The 15,251-nt window shown below is 35.5% G+C and overlaps 1 pseudogene; it reads right to left on the reverse strand.

Moving 5' to 3' along the window:
- Window positions 1-2,539: 2,539 nt before the first annotated feature.
- Window positions 2,540-3,742, reverse strand: Gm52882 (annotated as a pseudogene).
- Window positions 3,743-15,251: the final 11,509 nt, after the last annotated feature.

Genomic DNA, 15,251 nt, shown 5'->3' on the forward strand with positions numbered 1-15,251 from the left:
TGTCATCTATTTATTATCTATCTCCTTAAATAACCCTTTGAATAGAACTCCCTTTTACACAAGAATTAAGGCTAACAATAGACAAGTTGGAATTTATAATGCTAAATGGCTTCTGCATAGCTGAACAAAAACCAAGTATAGTGGAAATTCCATAGGATAAGAGAGGATCTTTGTCAGCTCTTTGTTTGACAGAGAAATATATGTCTGGAATATATAAAAATCAAAAATTAAATGGAACAAATGAACCATTCAAAAATAGCCCTGGAATCTCCAATGACTTTAAGAAGTCATACTGCTTCAGTAATGAAATCAAATATAACCAAAAAATTGAAAATGCTGCAGGGAAATGGAAAAATACATTCAACTGTGCAAGATTGAAAACTAGCAAATCAACTATGGAAAACTATGTGCAGAATTGGCAAAAAGTAACACATGACACAGATGTGTACCACTCATTGGTATATGGACAAAGGACTCACTATTCTACTCCATAGATACTTGCTCAGCCCTGCTAATCACTGTTCTATTCACACACACACACACACACACACACACACACACACACAGAGAGAGAGAGAGAGAGAGACATAATAACACACAAAATGTAATGCAAATGCCCTAAATATCCCTGTACAGACTACTTGAAATACAAGTGGCAAACAGAGACTCAAGTATTAAATATATTTTCATTTGTAATAAGTAAAAGATGGCCTTTCCCCTTTCATCATAAATTTGTGACCTCCTGTGATTTGGAAAAAAAAAAGAGTGAGAATTCTATTGTGAACCAAATGAAGAATGTACTATGAACATCAACATTTTGACCAGAGGAGGATATGTAACCTTAAAGGCTCAACCTCCTCCCCACCCATTGGGAACACTTAGAATTTTGCCCTGGAACAGAAGCTATATTCCTTGTAATACAAGTTATTTTATGCATAAAACACACACACATACATACTCAGAAAACCTCGTGGTTTTCTCTGCTCAACACATACACTCTTCAAAATTGTTGTCTTAGAATTTGCCAAAAGCAATCCAACTTATTTTTTATAACATATTTCTGTTGGCATTATCAATGAGACACTGGAAGGTATGAATGCAGTCACCCAGTATAAAATGAACCCTAAATACACCAAGGCAATAGTAATAGACAGTTCTAAAGTATTTATTGATAATTGTAACAAGGAAGGATTAGAGATTTAAAATTACTCCTTAAAAAGATAAAAGACTAAGAACACAATAACCTTCAAAAGAATATATCTAATAAATACTAAAAGTCTTCCACACTAAACTATAAACATATGCATGATGTTTGGATTTGCATAGTTATTACAATTTTTCTGGTTAAAATCCTTACACTTTAGAATACTGTTTCTTTAATGATTTAAAAAATAAATTCTATACAATTATTAATCAATAATGTCAGATGATTAATGCTGAGTGAAAGTGTTCATATTTTATTTTTGAAATAAGTACTTACTATGAATATAAGTTGAATTTGGTGGTAAAATGTTTCCAAATACTATCAATATAGGGTTTCTTTATAAGAACTCTATGATAAAAGGGTTTCAACGTTATTTAAATTCTAACAATAATTTTCTCATTTAAATAATGTTTCATTATTAATGCTGGGAAAACAATTTTCTACTAAGTTAGCTTCATGCATGGATCTATATGCTCCAAGCTTTGAGGTTGTGCTAAAATATTTGCCATGTCCTATTTATTTGTAATGTTTCTCTCCAGGATACATGCTGGGTTGTCTTTTAAGGCATTATTTCCATGTCAAGGATTCTTCACATTCGTTACATTAGTAAGGTTGTTTCTAGTTTCTATTCTGAGGTGATATTGAAGATTTAAGGACAGGAAGATGTATTTCACCAGGTCACTACATTTACAGGGTTGTTTTCCAGTATGGGGTCTTTGATGAACTTGGAAAGTTGGAGACCAGGTGAAAGATTGCCACAAGTCCACATTTGAAAGGTTTATCTCTTGTGTGGATTCTATACTGAATATAGAGACTTGGAGAGTTAGTGAATGATATGCTACATTCATTCATTTGTAAGTTTTCTCTCCAGTATGGATTCTGTGTTGAGCTTAATGGTCTGAGTGTTGTGTAAAGGATTTTCAACATTCATTACATTTATAAAGTTAGACCTCTGAGGGGATCCTTTGTTGAACTTAAAGCTCTGAGTTCTATGTAAAGATTTGCCACAAACAAACAAAAAAAATGTAAGGTTTCTCTCCAGTATTCATTCTGTAGTGAACTTTAAGCTCTTGTTCCTTGGAAAACATTTGCCACATTCATTAAATTGGTAAGACTTCTGTCCTGTATGGATTCTGTAGTGAACTTGAAGTTTGGAGGATTGTGTAAAAGATTACCCAAACTCATTTTATTTGTAAGGTTTCTCTCCTGTATGGATTAGTTGTGAAATTTAAGCCCTGTGTTCTGTGTAAAAGATTTCCCATATTCATTACATATGTAAAGCTTCTCTCCTGTATGGATTCTGTAGTGAACATTAAAGTTTGTGTTCCTTGTAAAAGATTTGCCACATTCATTACATTTGTAAGGCTTCTCTCCTCTATGAATTCTGCAGTGATATTAAAGCTCTGTGTTATGTGCAAACAATTTCCCACATTCATTATATTTGTAAGGTTTCTCTCATGCATGAATTCTGTAGTGAACTTGTAGCACTTTGTTTTGTGTAAAAGATTTGCCACATTCAGTACATTTGTAAGGGTTTTCTCCAGTGTGGATTCTGTAGTGAACTGGAAGTTTTGAGTTCTGTGAAAAAGATTTCCTACATTTTTTACATTTGTAAGTTTTCTATCCTGTGTGGATTTTGTAGTGAACGTGAAGGTTGGAGGAATGTGTAAAATATTTGCCACACTCATTACATTTGTAAGGTTTTTCTCCTGTATGGATTCTGTAGTGAACTATAAAGTCTGTGTTCCTTGTAAAAGATTTGCCACATTCATTACATTTGTAAGGTTTTTCTCCTGTGTGTATTCTGTAGTGAAGTTGAAGTTTTCAGGACTGTGTAAAAGATTTGTCACACTCATTACATTTGTAAGGTTTTTCTCCTGTGTGTATTCTGTAGTGAACTTGAAGTTTGCAGGACTGTGTAAAAGATTTCCCACATTTATTACATTTGTAAGGTTTTTCTCCTGTATGGATTCTGTAGTGAACTTTAAAGTCTGTGTTCCTTGTAAAAGATTTGCCACATTCATTACATTTGTAAGGTTTCTCTCCTGTGTGTATTCTGTAGTGAACTTGAAGTTTGCAGGACTGTGTAAAAGATTTCCCACATTTATTACATTTGTAAGGTTTTTCTCCTGTATGGATTCTGTAGTGAACTTTAAAGTCTGTGTTCCTTGTAAAAGATTTGCCACATTCATTACATTTGTAAGGTTTCTGTCCTGTATGGATTTTGTAGTGAGCTTTCAGCACTTTGTACTGTGTAAAAGATTTGCCACATTCATTACATTTGTAAGGCTTCTCTCCTGTATGGATTCTGTAGTGAACTTGAAATGTTGATTGTGTAAAAGATTTCCCACATTTGTTACATTTGTAAGGTTTCTCTCCTGTATGAATTCTGTAGTGACTTTTAAGCACTTTGTTCTGTGTAAAACATTTGCCACATTCATTGCATTTGTAAGGCTTTTCTCCTGTATGGATTCTGTAGTGAACTTGAAATTTTGAGGATTGTGTAAAAGATTTCCCACATTTGTTACATATGTAAGGTTTCTCTCCTGTGTGGATTCTGGAGTGAACTTGAAGTTTTAAGGACTGTGGAAATGATTTTCCACAGTTATTAGATTTATGAAGTCTTTCTCCTGTACAATTTTCATGGCTCACTTTGAGACTTGAAGAACAGGTAAAGAATTTTCCAAATTCATTACATTTGTAAGGTGTCTCTTGGGTAGGAGTTCTATAATATGCTTGAAGATTTGAGGACTGGATAAATGATTTCCCATACTTATTACATTTATTTACTTTCTGTGCTTTCTTGAAATTTAATGATTCATTTGAGGCATCCCTATATGTATCATAGATATATCTCTTGGACTCTCCATTAATCCATTGTCCAGCATACCAGCTATGAATTGACGATTCACTTAAAATGGCATTCTTATTTTCATTTATACAACATTTCTCTGTAGTATGCTGTTGTGAAGAAGATTGGGAGGAGTGATTAGACAGAGCCATTTTTCTATGATTGCTATAATGAATTCTGTAATAAAGTTGCTTATCTGATTTTCACTTGATTTTGTTTTACAAAAGGAATCTTCTAATAAGTCATTACCTTGATATAATATCTCTCTATATTGATTGCTTAGGTAATACATCAGTAAAGCATTCTTAACAGAGCCTATATTAATATCAATTATCATGTTAGAGATTTTAAAATTACCTCCCACATTATATCTTCCATGATTCATTGCATTCATAGATTCTTTCTTATGTTGATCTACATCGTATAACTTGTCACTGAGTAGGTTTTCTATCAAAATTTATGGTATTTCCCACAACATTGTGGGAAATGCCATAAATTTTGAGAGAAGATTCCTTCACCTTGATGACATTCAGTACGTTTTTCTCTGCTCCACAATATCATTTGTTCATAAAGCACTGAAGCACTGTTTAATCTCATATTCTGTAATATATACATCAGGAAACACAACTTATTCACCCAAATGTCACTTTTAATGCATGTGTATTTCCGTGTAAAATAGAGTTGTGCTTCAAATCTTGTGAATTTTTTTTCCTAGAGAATCCTCCAGTTGTGAATATGGGAGTGACCCAGACTGACTCCTTTCAAGGGAAGTTATGGCTTCTGGATAATTTTCAGAAATGAAAAAGATGTGCTTTTCAAACTGATCATTTACATGATCATATATTTCATAGTCTGCACTATCATGTCTATATTCCCAGAATAAAGATAAGCAACTTTCCAAAGATATCTAAAAGGCTACTACATACAAAACTTCGTGTTATTTTGTTCTGGAAGTAATCCTGTGTATGTCCTTTGGGAAGTAGATTCTTGGTATAATCACATGACAAACCTGAAAATATTAAAAACAAATAATTATATGACATTTTGGAGTTAGGTGAAAACAATGTACATGCATAATACATGAAAAAGCACCAATGTGAGCATCATACAAAATCAGTACAGAAATGTAGCAATTTTCTTAAAGATGAACAATTTCATAAACATTATGTATATCAGATGATATTTCATAAAATATGATAAATATTTTATAATATTATGAATGTCATAATTATTCAGTATAACACTACAACTTGAAACAGAATTGGTGGAACCCTTTAATTAATAAAACTTCTTCCCTCTGTAAAAATGAATCTTCAATATGGGAATACATAATCTTTCCAATGACAAAATGACAATAATGAAGACCTACAATACTTCTTTTAGGACTGAATTCTAATGCAACATTAAAGAATGGATTTAAAATCAGAGAGAATATTTATTACAAAACAAGTAAATATATATGATAAAATCTTAAGTGCTCTAACATCCCATAAAGACATTTCCTCAGTGGTTTCTATTGGAGGTTTTTGTACAAGCTACAAACTGTAAACAACCTAGATGGAAATCTCATCTGAAGAATGGATAAAGAAAATGTGGTAAATTTATACAATGGAATACTGCTCAGATATGAAAAACAAAGACATCATTTATTTCGTAGGCAAATAGATATAGCTTGAGAATATCAACGTGTTTGAGATAACCCAGCCCCCAAACAATATGCATGATATACATACTCACTTACATATATATATATATATATATATATATATATATATATATTGCATAAAAATGTACCGTATTGCATTCCTAAGACCAAAAGATCCTTCAAAAAAATGCCCCACTGATGAGGCCTGAATTTCACTTAGAAAGGAGAATTAAATAGCATAATAGCCAGATGGAGAAACGGAACTTGGAGAGTCTGTGGGTCAGGGAGGGGAATGTGGGTTTCAGGATCAGGCATAAAGAACAACATGACAGAAGGACTGATGTTTATACCTCCTGTATTCAGGCATTAATGCAAATAGAGTGATAGAGATAATAACCTACCCAGAAACCTTTCAAATCTAAAGTTATCCTGTCTAAAAGAAACGCAGGTATTGGGGATATAGCAGCAACTAAGGGGATATCCAACTAGAAACTGGATGAAATTGAGACCCTTCACATGTGGAAGCACCAATCCATGACTTTATTAATGATACTGTGCTATGCTTGCAGACAGGAGTATGTTGTCCTCTGAGATGCTTCACCCAGCATTTGACTCAGACAGATACAGATATCGACAAACAGTGATGGTTCTTGGGGACACTTATGAAAGAATAGGAAGTAATATTGCAGGTCCCAAAAGGGATAAGAACTCCACAGGAAGAGCAACAGAGTCAAATAACTAGGACCTATGGGTCCTTAAGAATTGGAATGACCAACCAAATATCATGCATGAACTGGATCTAGGCATATATGTGGAAGTTGTGCATCTTAACTTTCATGTGGGTCCTGAACAACTGCAATGTGGGCTATTCCAAAAGCTGTTATGTGCACGTGGGGTATTGGCTATATTGTCAGGCCTCAGTGGAGAGGAAACACTTAGTCTTGCAGGGAATTGAAGTGCCATCTTGCAGTTATACCCAGGGTAACCCTACCTCTTCAAAGTAGAAGTTGATAGTGGCTGGTGAAAGGATTGCCAGAGGGGTGACAGAGAGTGAGGCAATGGTGCACATATAAACTGAATTAGTCAAAAAACAAATTAAATTAAAAATAGGATATGATCTGAAAATTTTATAAATCAAGGAAAAATACATGAAAAATTTTTAAGTATACCAGGTAAAAAGCATATCAGGCACATAAGAGTAGAGAATTTCAAAATTTTGAAATATGTTAAGGAATATTCATTGAGACATATATTCTGAAGACATCTGAAGTTGTTAATGAGATAAAAGGCCCAATTTTTCAATTATATTATTATATAAAATATTATTTTAAGCTAACATGAAATTCTTGACCTGACATTTGAATAGTCATTCATTTTTTTTTATTTTAATTTCAGAATCCCAGATCTTCACACCATTCCCTGTACCAAAACACTGTCTACATCTCTGGAGGCTGTTTCCATCCTGGCTATACAGGTAAGATTACCAATCTTCTACCTCCTGGAATCCCTGGAAAACACAGCTGCCATGAGGTCTGCTCTATCTACTCTGTGCTGCATCTTCCAGGCAATACCACTTCAACCAATGCCAGATGTCTGCAGACATCAGGAAATACAAGCTCTAACTTGCCTCCTAGAAGCCTGCCAACACCTTGGACATCCAGAAATCTGAACCTATCTGTGACTACAGTCTCTGTCTCCAAACATGGAAGGCTGCTGCCACCCAGGGAAAACAGTGTCTACTTGAAATCCCAGAGGCCTTAGACTACCAAGAACTACCAGCTTGACCTGCAAAGTCCCATAGCTAACAGGGACCTCCAGGACTGTGAACACTAGAAACATCCAGGTGGCCTAAGGAATAGGAAAGAACATAATCAACAAAATTGAGGGCAATGTGGTACTACTGTAACATAGCTATCCTACAACTCTAAGCACTGTATATCCTCAAGTGTAGCACTCAATCCTAAAGTGTAAGAATATAACCTTAAGTTCAACATTATGAACATGATGGAGGACTTTTAAATAAATAAATAAAATTTGTTTACAGAGATTCACATGAAGATATATTGGAAAATATAATTAAACAAGTAGAAGCACCTTAAAAGGAAGCAAAATTAATACTAAGTATCATATGGCAATACGTTCCCGTTAATAAATAAAATTAATAAAAATGTTAAGATATGAAAAGGAAAATAGGAACAATGAAGGATCTGAGACAATCTTAGAAAAAGGAAGCCTAGAAAAGTGATCAGGAGTTTAAGATATAAGTATCATCAACACAAACATGAGATGGAAGGGAACATGTCTGGCTTAGAAGCTAGGATAGAAACTCAAGTACAAAGGTTCAATCCTTTATCATCAAGGGGAGTGTATGTCAGAATCTAGAGATGCATGGCACAGGAAGAGCTGAGAGACCTCTATCTTGTTCTGTAGGCCAATGGGAGACAACTGGCTTCCAGGCAGCAAGGACTAGAGTATGACAGCTGATGCACAGTGACACACCCACTCCAAAAAAGCCAACTCCTCTCCTGATAGTGCTACTCCTTAGCCCAAGCAAATACAATCCACCAGAGTGGAGAATGGTCTTGAATGCAATGGTACAGGAGACAACATATTGAGCAGAACAGCAATTGCTAAGGGTCTAAGATCAAACAAAAAAAATACTATTTATAGGATGAAATGGCAGACTATATACTGTGAAAATAAATACCTAACCTCTACATCTGACAGGTGACTAATACCCAAATATATAAAGAATTCAAGAAATTAGTTAACTAGCCTTCCAGGAGGCACCAGTTCCAAGTCGCCTTGGATGCGAACTTGGCAGAAGGTGACAAGGTCCCCAGAGGACAGTCCATGTGATCTTAGGATCACTGGTTAGTGGAACACATCTGTTCCAAACAAATCTTGACAGGCCTGTGACAGCACGGGCAAAGAAACAGGAGCACTGCCTGAGTTCCTTCTAATCGGTACTGGTACACCTTGGTTTCAAACACACCAGAAAGCCCCATGGTCCTCAGAGGAGACCCCACTTCCAGGCAGTGTAAAAAGCACAGATTCTTAGGATTCCAGGATCCCAGGATAAGAGGAGCTTGGTCAAACTAGGTTATAAAGGTCTCAGAGGAGGTTTGACTGCCAAGAACTCTGAAACACTCAGAGTCTCAGGTTCACAGGAGACCAGAATCCAAGGATCACAGAGAAAGCAGGACTCTGAGGAGTCCTGAATCAACCAGAATTATAGGAAGGACAGGCTCCAATCAAAAATACTGAGGGCAGCAAGCACTTGAGATAATTAGATGGCAGGAGGCAAGTGAAAGAACAGAAGCAACAGAAACTAAGGTTACTTGTCATCATCAGAAACTAACTTTCCCACCATAGCAAGTCCTGAATATACCATCACACCAGAAAAGCAAGAAATGTATCTAATGTCACTTCACATGGTAATGATTGAGGACTTTAAGAAGGAAATATGGGAAAACACAGGTAAACAGATAGAAGCTCTTAAAGAGGAAACAAACAAACAAAAATATCCCTTAAAGAGTTGCAGGAAAAAAATACCAAACAGGTGAAAGAATTGAACAGAACCATCCATGCTCTAAAACTGGAAGTAGAAACAATAAAGAAATCACAAAGGCTGACAACTCTGGGGATAGAAATCCTAGGAAAGAAATCAGAAACCATAGATGTGAGCATCAGCCACAGAATACAATAGATGAAAGAAAGTACCTCAAGTGCAGAAGACTCAATAGAAAACATGGACACAATGATCAAAGAAAATGCAAAATGCAAAATGATATTAACTCAAAACATTCAGGAAATCCAGGACATAATGAGAAGACCAAACCGAAGGAAAATAGTTGAAGATGAGAATCAAGATTTTCAACTTAAAGGGCAAGTAAATATCTTCAACAAAATTATAGAAGAAAACTTTCCTAACTTAAAGAAAGAGATGCCCATGAACATACAAGAAGCCTACAGAACCCCAAATAAACTGGAACAAAAAAGAAATTCCTCCTGATACATAATAATCAGAACAACAAATACACTAAATAAAGATAGTATTTAAAAGCAATAAGGGGAAAATTTCAAGTAACATATAAAGACAGGCCTATTAGAATTATACCAGACTTTTCACCAGAGACTACGAAAGCCAGAAGATCATGGACAGATGTTATACAGACCCTAAGAGAACACAAATGCCAGATAAGGCTACTATACCCAGCAAAACTTTCAATTACCATAAATGGAGAAAGCAAAGTATTCCATGACAAAACCAAATTCACACAATATCTTTCAACGAATCTAGTCCTTCAAAGGATAATAAAGGGAAAACTCCAACTCAAGGAGGGAAATGACACCCTAGAAAAAGCAAGAAAGAAATCCTTCAACAAACCTAAAAGAAGATATCTATGAGAACAGAATCCCAACTCTAATAACAAAAATAAGAGTAACAAATACTTTTCCTTAGTATCTCTTAAAATCAATGGACTCAATTACCAAACAAAAAGATATAGACTAACAGACTGTCTACATAAATAGGACCCAACATTTTTCTGGGTACAGGAAACCTACCTCAAGTAAAAAGACAGACACTATCCCAGAGTAAAACCTGGAAAACAATTTTCCAAGCAAATTGTCCGAAGAAACAAGCTGGAGTAGCCATTCTAGTATCAAATAAAATCGACTTCCAACGCAAAGTTATCAAAAAAAAAAAAAAAAAAAACAAGAAGCAGCACTTCATACTCATCAAAGGTAAAAATGTTCCAAGATGAACTCTCAATTCTGAATAATTATGCTCCAAATGCAAGGACATCCACATTCATTAAAGAAACTTTAATAAGCTTAAAGGACACAGTGCTCCTCACACAATAATAGTGGGAGACTTCAACACCCCAATCTAATGAATGGACGGATCCTGGAAACAGAAACAAAACAGAAACACATTGAAATTAACAGAAGTTATGAAACTAATAGTTTTAACAGATATGTAGAGAACATTTTATCCTGAAACAAAAGGATATACCTTCTTCTCAACACCTCATGGTACCTTCTCCAAAATAGACCATGTATGTGGTCACAAAACAGGCCTCAACAGATACAAGAATACTGATATTATCCCATGCATCCTATCAGATCACTGTGGACTAAGACTGATCATCAATAACAACCTAAATAATAAAAAGCGAACATTTACATGGAAACTGAACAACACTCTACTCAATAACTTGGTCAAAAAGAAATAAAAAAGAAATTAAAGACTTTTTAGAGTTTAATGAAAATGAAGCCACAGAAAACCCAAACTTAGTGGACACAAAGAAAGCAGTCCTAAGAGGAAAACTCATACCTCTGAGTGCTGCCAAAAGAAACTAGAGAAAGGGCATACTAATAGTTTTATAGCATAGTTAAAACCTTTAGAACACAAAGAAGCAAAGTCACCCATGAGGAGTAGACAACAGGAAATAATCAAACTCAGGGCTGAAATCAACCAAGTAGAAAGGTAAAGACTATACAAAGAATCAACCAAATCAGGACCTGGATTTTAGAAAAAATCAACAAGATAGATAAACCCTTAGCCAAACTAACTAGAGGGTACAAGGACTTCATCCTAATTAACAAAATCAGAATTTAAAAAGTGGACATAACAAGAGAACCTGAGGAAATCAAAAGCATCATCAGATCCTACTACAAAAGTATATACTCAACAAAACTGGAAAACCAGTGTTAAATGCACAATTTTCTAGACAAATATCAGGTACCAAAGTTAAATACATATCAGATTAACGATATAAAAATTATACCACAGAACTTCTAAACATAATAAACAGCTTCAGTGAGGTAGCTGGATATAAAATTAACTCAAGCAATTCAGTGGCCTTTCTCTACAGAAAGGATAAACAGGCTGCGAAAGAAATTAGCAAAACAACAACCTTCAAAATAGTTACAAAAAATAAAACATACCTTGGTGTGATTCTAACTAAGGAGGTGAAAGATCTGTATAATAAGGACTTCAAGTCTCTGAAGAAAGAAATCAGAGATCTCAGATGGAAAAATATCCCATGCTCATGGATTGACACAATTAATATAGTAAAAATGGCTATCTTTCAGAAAGCAATCTACATATTCAGTAAAATCCCTATCAAAATTCCAACTCAATTCTTCAATGAATTAGAAAGGGCAATTTGTAAATTCATCTGGAATAATGAAAAACCTAGGATAGCAAAAATTATTCTCAATTAAAATAGATCCTCTGGTGAAAAAACTATGCCTGACCTAAAGCTGTACTACAGAGCAATTGGGATAAAAACTGCACAGTACTGGTACAGCAACAAGCAGGTAGACCAATGAAATACAATTGAAGACCCAGAAATGAACCCACACACCTATGGTTCTTGCCTTCTGAATTATATTCATAGTATTGTCAGATGCTGCAACACTATAGAAAGACAAAACAAATTATTACTCTCACCAAGCTAAAGAATTTTTGATGTCCCATGCTGACATTCTTGGAATATATGTTCATTGGTGTATATAATATTACAAATGGCTTGGAGTTACCTACCAATTTTTAATTTGCAGCATTATAGCTTTGTGAGTTAACACCCATATGGTATACTGCTTATGAGGCCAAGAACATGAGATCAAAAGGGACCTGGGCCCTACAGTAAAATATACTACTATTTATTATTATTGATCATTTCATTTACTTACATTTCAAATATTATCCTCCTTCCCGGGTATGCCTACACATACACCCCATTCCATCTTCTATCTTCCCCCTACACTTTACCCCTATGAGAATGCTCCTCTACCCCCTCACCAACTTTAATTTCACCGCTCTAGCATCACCCTATGTTGGGGCACCAAGACTCCATATCAGGCCTCCCCTCCCATTGATTCCTGGTAAGATGATCCTATTCTACATATGTATCTGGAGCCATGGCTCTCTAAATTTATACTCTTTAATTGGTGGATTTTTCCCAGGAGGTCGAGGATATCCACAAAGTTGATATTGCTCTTCATATATGGTTGCAGTCCCTTTCAGCTCCTTTATTCCTTCCCCTAGCTAACCCATTGGGGTCCCCAGGTCAGTGTGTGAGTATCTGCATCTGTGTTGGACAAATGCTGGTAGAAACTCTCAGGGAACAGCCATACCAGGATCCTGTCAGCAAGCACTTCTTGGCATCATCAAGAGTGTTGTGGATTGGTGTATGCAGACTGGATGCATCCATCTGTAGGCTGGTCTCTGGACAGCCTTTACTCAGTCTCTGTACCAATTTTTATGCCGCTCTTTCCTTTGGATAGGAATATTTCTGAGTTTAAATTTTGATGTATGTGGATAGTCCCATCCCTCAGTTTGATGCTGTGCTTTTCTACTGGAGATATTCTATGCTGGTTATATGTTCAATTTCATGTTTGTGTCCTGGGAGCCGATTCATTCCCTGGAGTCTGTGACTTTCTAGTAGCTAATACCACTTCCCTTTTATCCACTGCTACATGGTTCTATTCAATATCTTGCCCTCTGAATTTCTTTCATCTTTCTTTCAACACCTGAACTTGCTCCCCTTTTTCCCCTCCCAGGTTCTTCCTTCCATCTACATCCTGGATAATTTTGTCTTACATTCTATGTAGGATTGAAACATCTAAACTTTGATCTTATGTCTAGGAAAGCTCCAAATGGATTGTGGGTTGCATTGTGGGTATGGCGAGTTTTGGGCTAATATCCACTTATCATTGAGTATATACCATGAGTGTTCTTTTGTTCCTGAGTTACAATACTCAGGAGGAAACTTTCTCGTTCCATTCATTTGCCTGTGAATTTCACAAAGTCATTTTATTTAATAGTGGAGTAGTACTTCGTTGTCAAAATGTCCCACTTTTTCTATGTTCGTTCTTATGTTGACTGATATCTAGGTTGTTTCCATATGCTCATTATTACAAATTAGGCTGCAATAAATATAGTGGATCATGTGTCCTTTTTATATGCTGGAGCACCTTTTGGGTATATACCTAATAGGGGAATAGCTTGGTCTTCAGGTAGATCTATTTACAGTTCTCTGAGGAACTATCAAATTGATTTCCAAAGTAGTTTTTCAAGGTTGGATTCCCACCAGAAATGAAAAAGTCTTCTGTTTTTTCCACATCCTTGCCAGCATCTTCTACTTCCTGAATTTTGGATCTTAGCCATTCTGATTGTTCTGAGGTGAAATCTAAGGTAGTTTTTTATTTGTATTTCCCTGATGACTAAGAATGTTGAACATTCCTTTAAATGCTTCTCAACCATTTGAGGTCCCTCATTTGATAACTCTTATTTAGTTCTGTGCCCCCTTTTTAAGAGTGTTGTCCTCCAAAGTCTAACTTCTTGAGTTATCTTTAAATTACGGATATTCTCCAACTATCTGATATAGGGTTGGTAAAGATCTTTTCTCAATAAGTGTGAGCTCTATGCCTCTTCAGAGAGATATAGCAAATTGAAAAACTTTTGTAAGGAAAAGGACATTGTAAATAATCAATTACATTGTCCTTTGCCTTACAGAAGTTGTTCAAATTTAGGAAGCTCTATCTGTCAATTTTTGACTTTTGAGCATGAGCCATGCTGTTCTGTTAATGAAATTTCCCCCTGTGCCAATGTGTTCCAGGTTCTTTCCCACTTACTCTTCTATTAGATTCAGCCAATCTGATTTTATGTGGGGATCCTTATTCCACTTGAACTTGAGCTTCCCACAAAGAGATAAGAAAGGATCAATTTGTTTTCTTCTACATGTCAACTACAAGTGGATACAGCACCATTTGCTGAAAATGCTGTCTTTTTTCCACTGAATGGGTTTGTCTTCTCTGTCAAAGATCATGCAAATTCTGTGTCCAAGTAAAGGGAACATAGATGTGTGGGTTGATTTCCGGGTCTTCAATTCAATTCCATTGATCTACCCACCTGTACCAACTTCATGCAGTTTTTAATCAATCTTGCTATGAAATACAGCTTGAGGTCAGGGAATGTGATTCCCCCAGAAGATATTTATTGTTAAGAATGGATTTTTCAGGGGGTGGTGAGATGTCTCAATGGTTAAAAGCACTGACTACTCTTTCATAGGTCCTGAGTGCAATTCCCAGCAACGACATTGTGGCTCACGGCCATCTGTAATGTGATCAGATGCCCTCTTCTGATGTGTCTGAAGACAGCGAGAGAGTGCTCAAATTCATTAAATGAATAAATATTAAAAAAATGAATTATTAGTTTTTTGACAGTATATATAACTGACCCCCAAACATCCACCTGAATACTCCTATATCTGACAAAGAAATTCAGTAAAGTGGCTGGATATAAAATTAATCTAATAAGCAGCTTTCTTCTGATTAAAGGATAAATGGTCTGAGAAAGAAAATAGGGAAATGAAACCCTTCAAAATAGTCAGAAATAATATAAGATATCTTGATGTGACTCAAACAAAGCAAATAAAATATCTGTATGACAAGAGCTTGAAGTGTCTGAAGAAAGAAATCTAAGATGGCCTCAGACAATGGACAGATCTCTCATGATCTTTGGTAGGATTAACCTA

Source organism: Mus musculus, chromosome 6, assembly GCF_000001635.26.
Source record: "Mus musculus strain C57BL/6J chromosome 6, GRCm38.p6 C57BL/6J".
NCBI classification, from domain to species: Eukaryota; Metazoa; Chordata; class Mammalia; order Rodentia; family Muridae; genus Mus; species Mus musculus.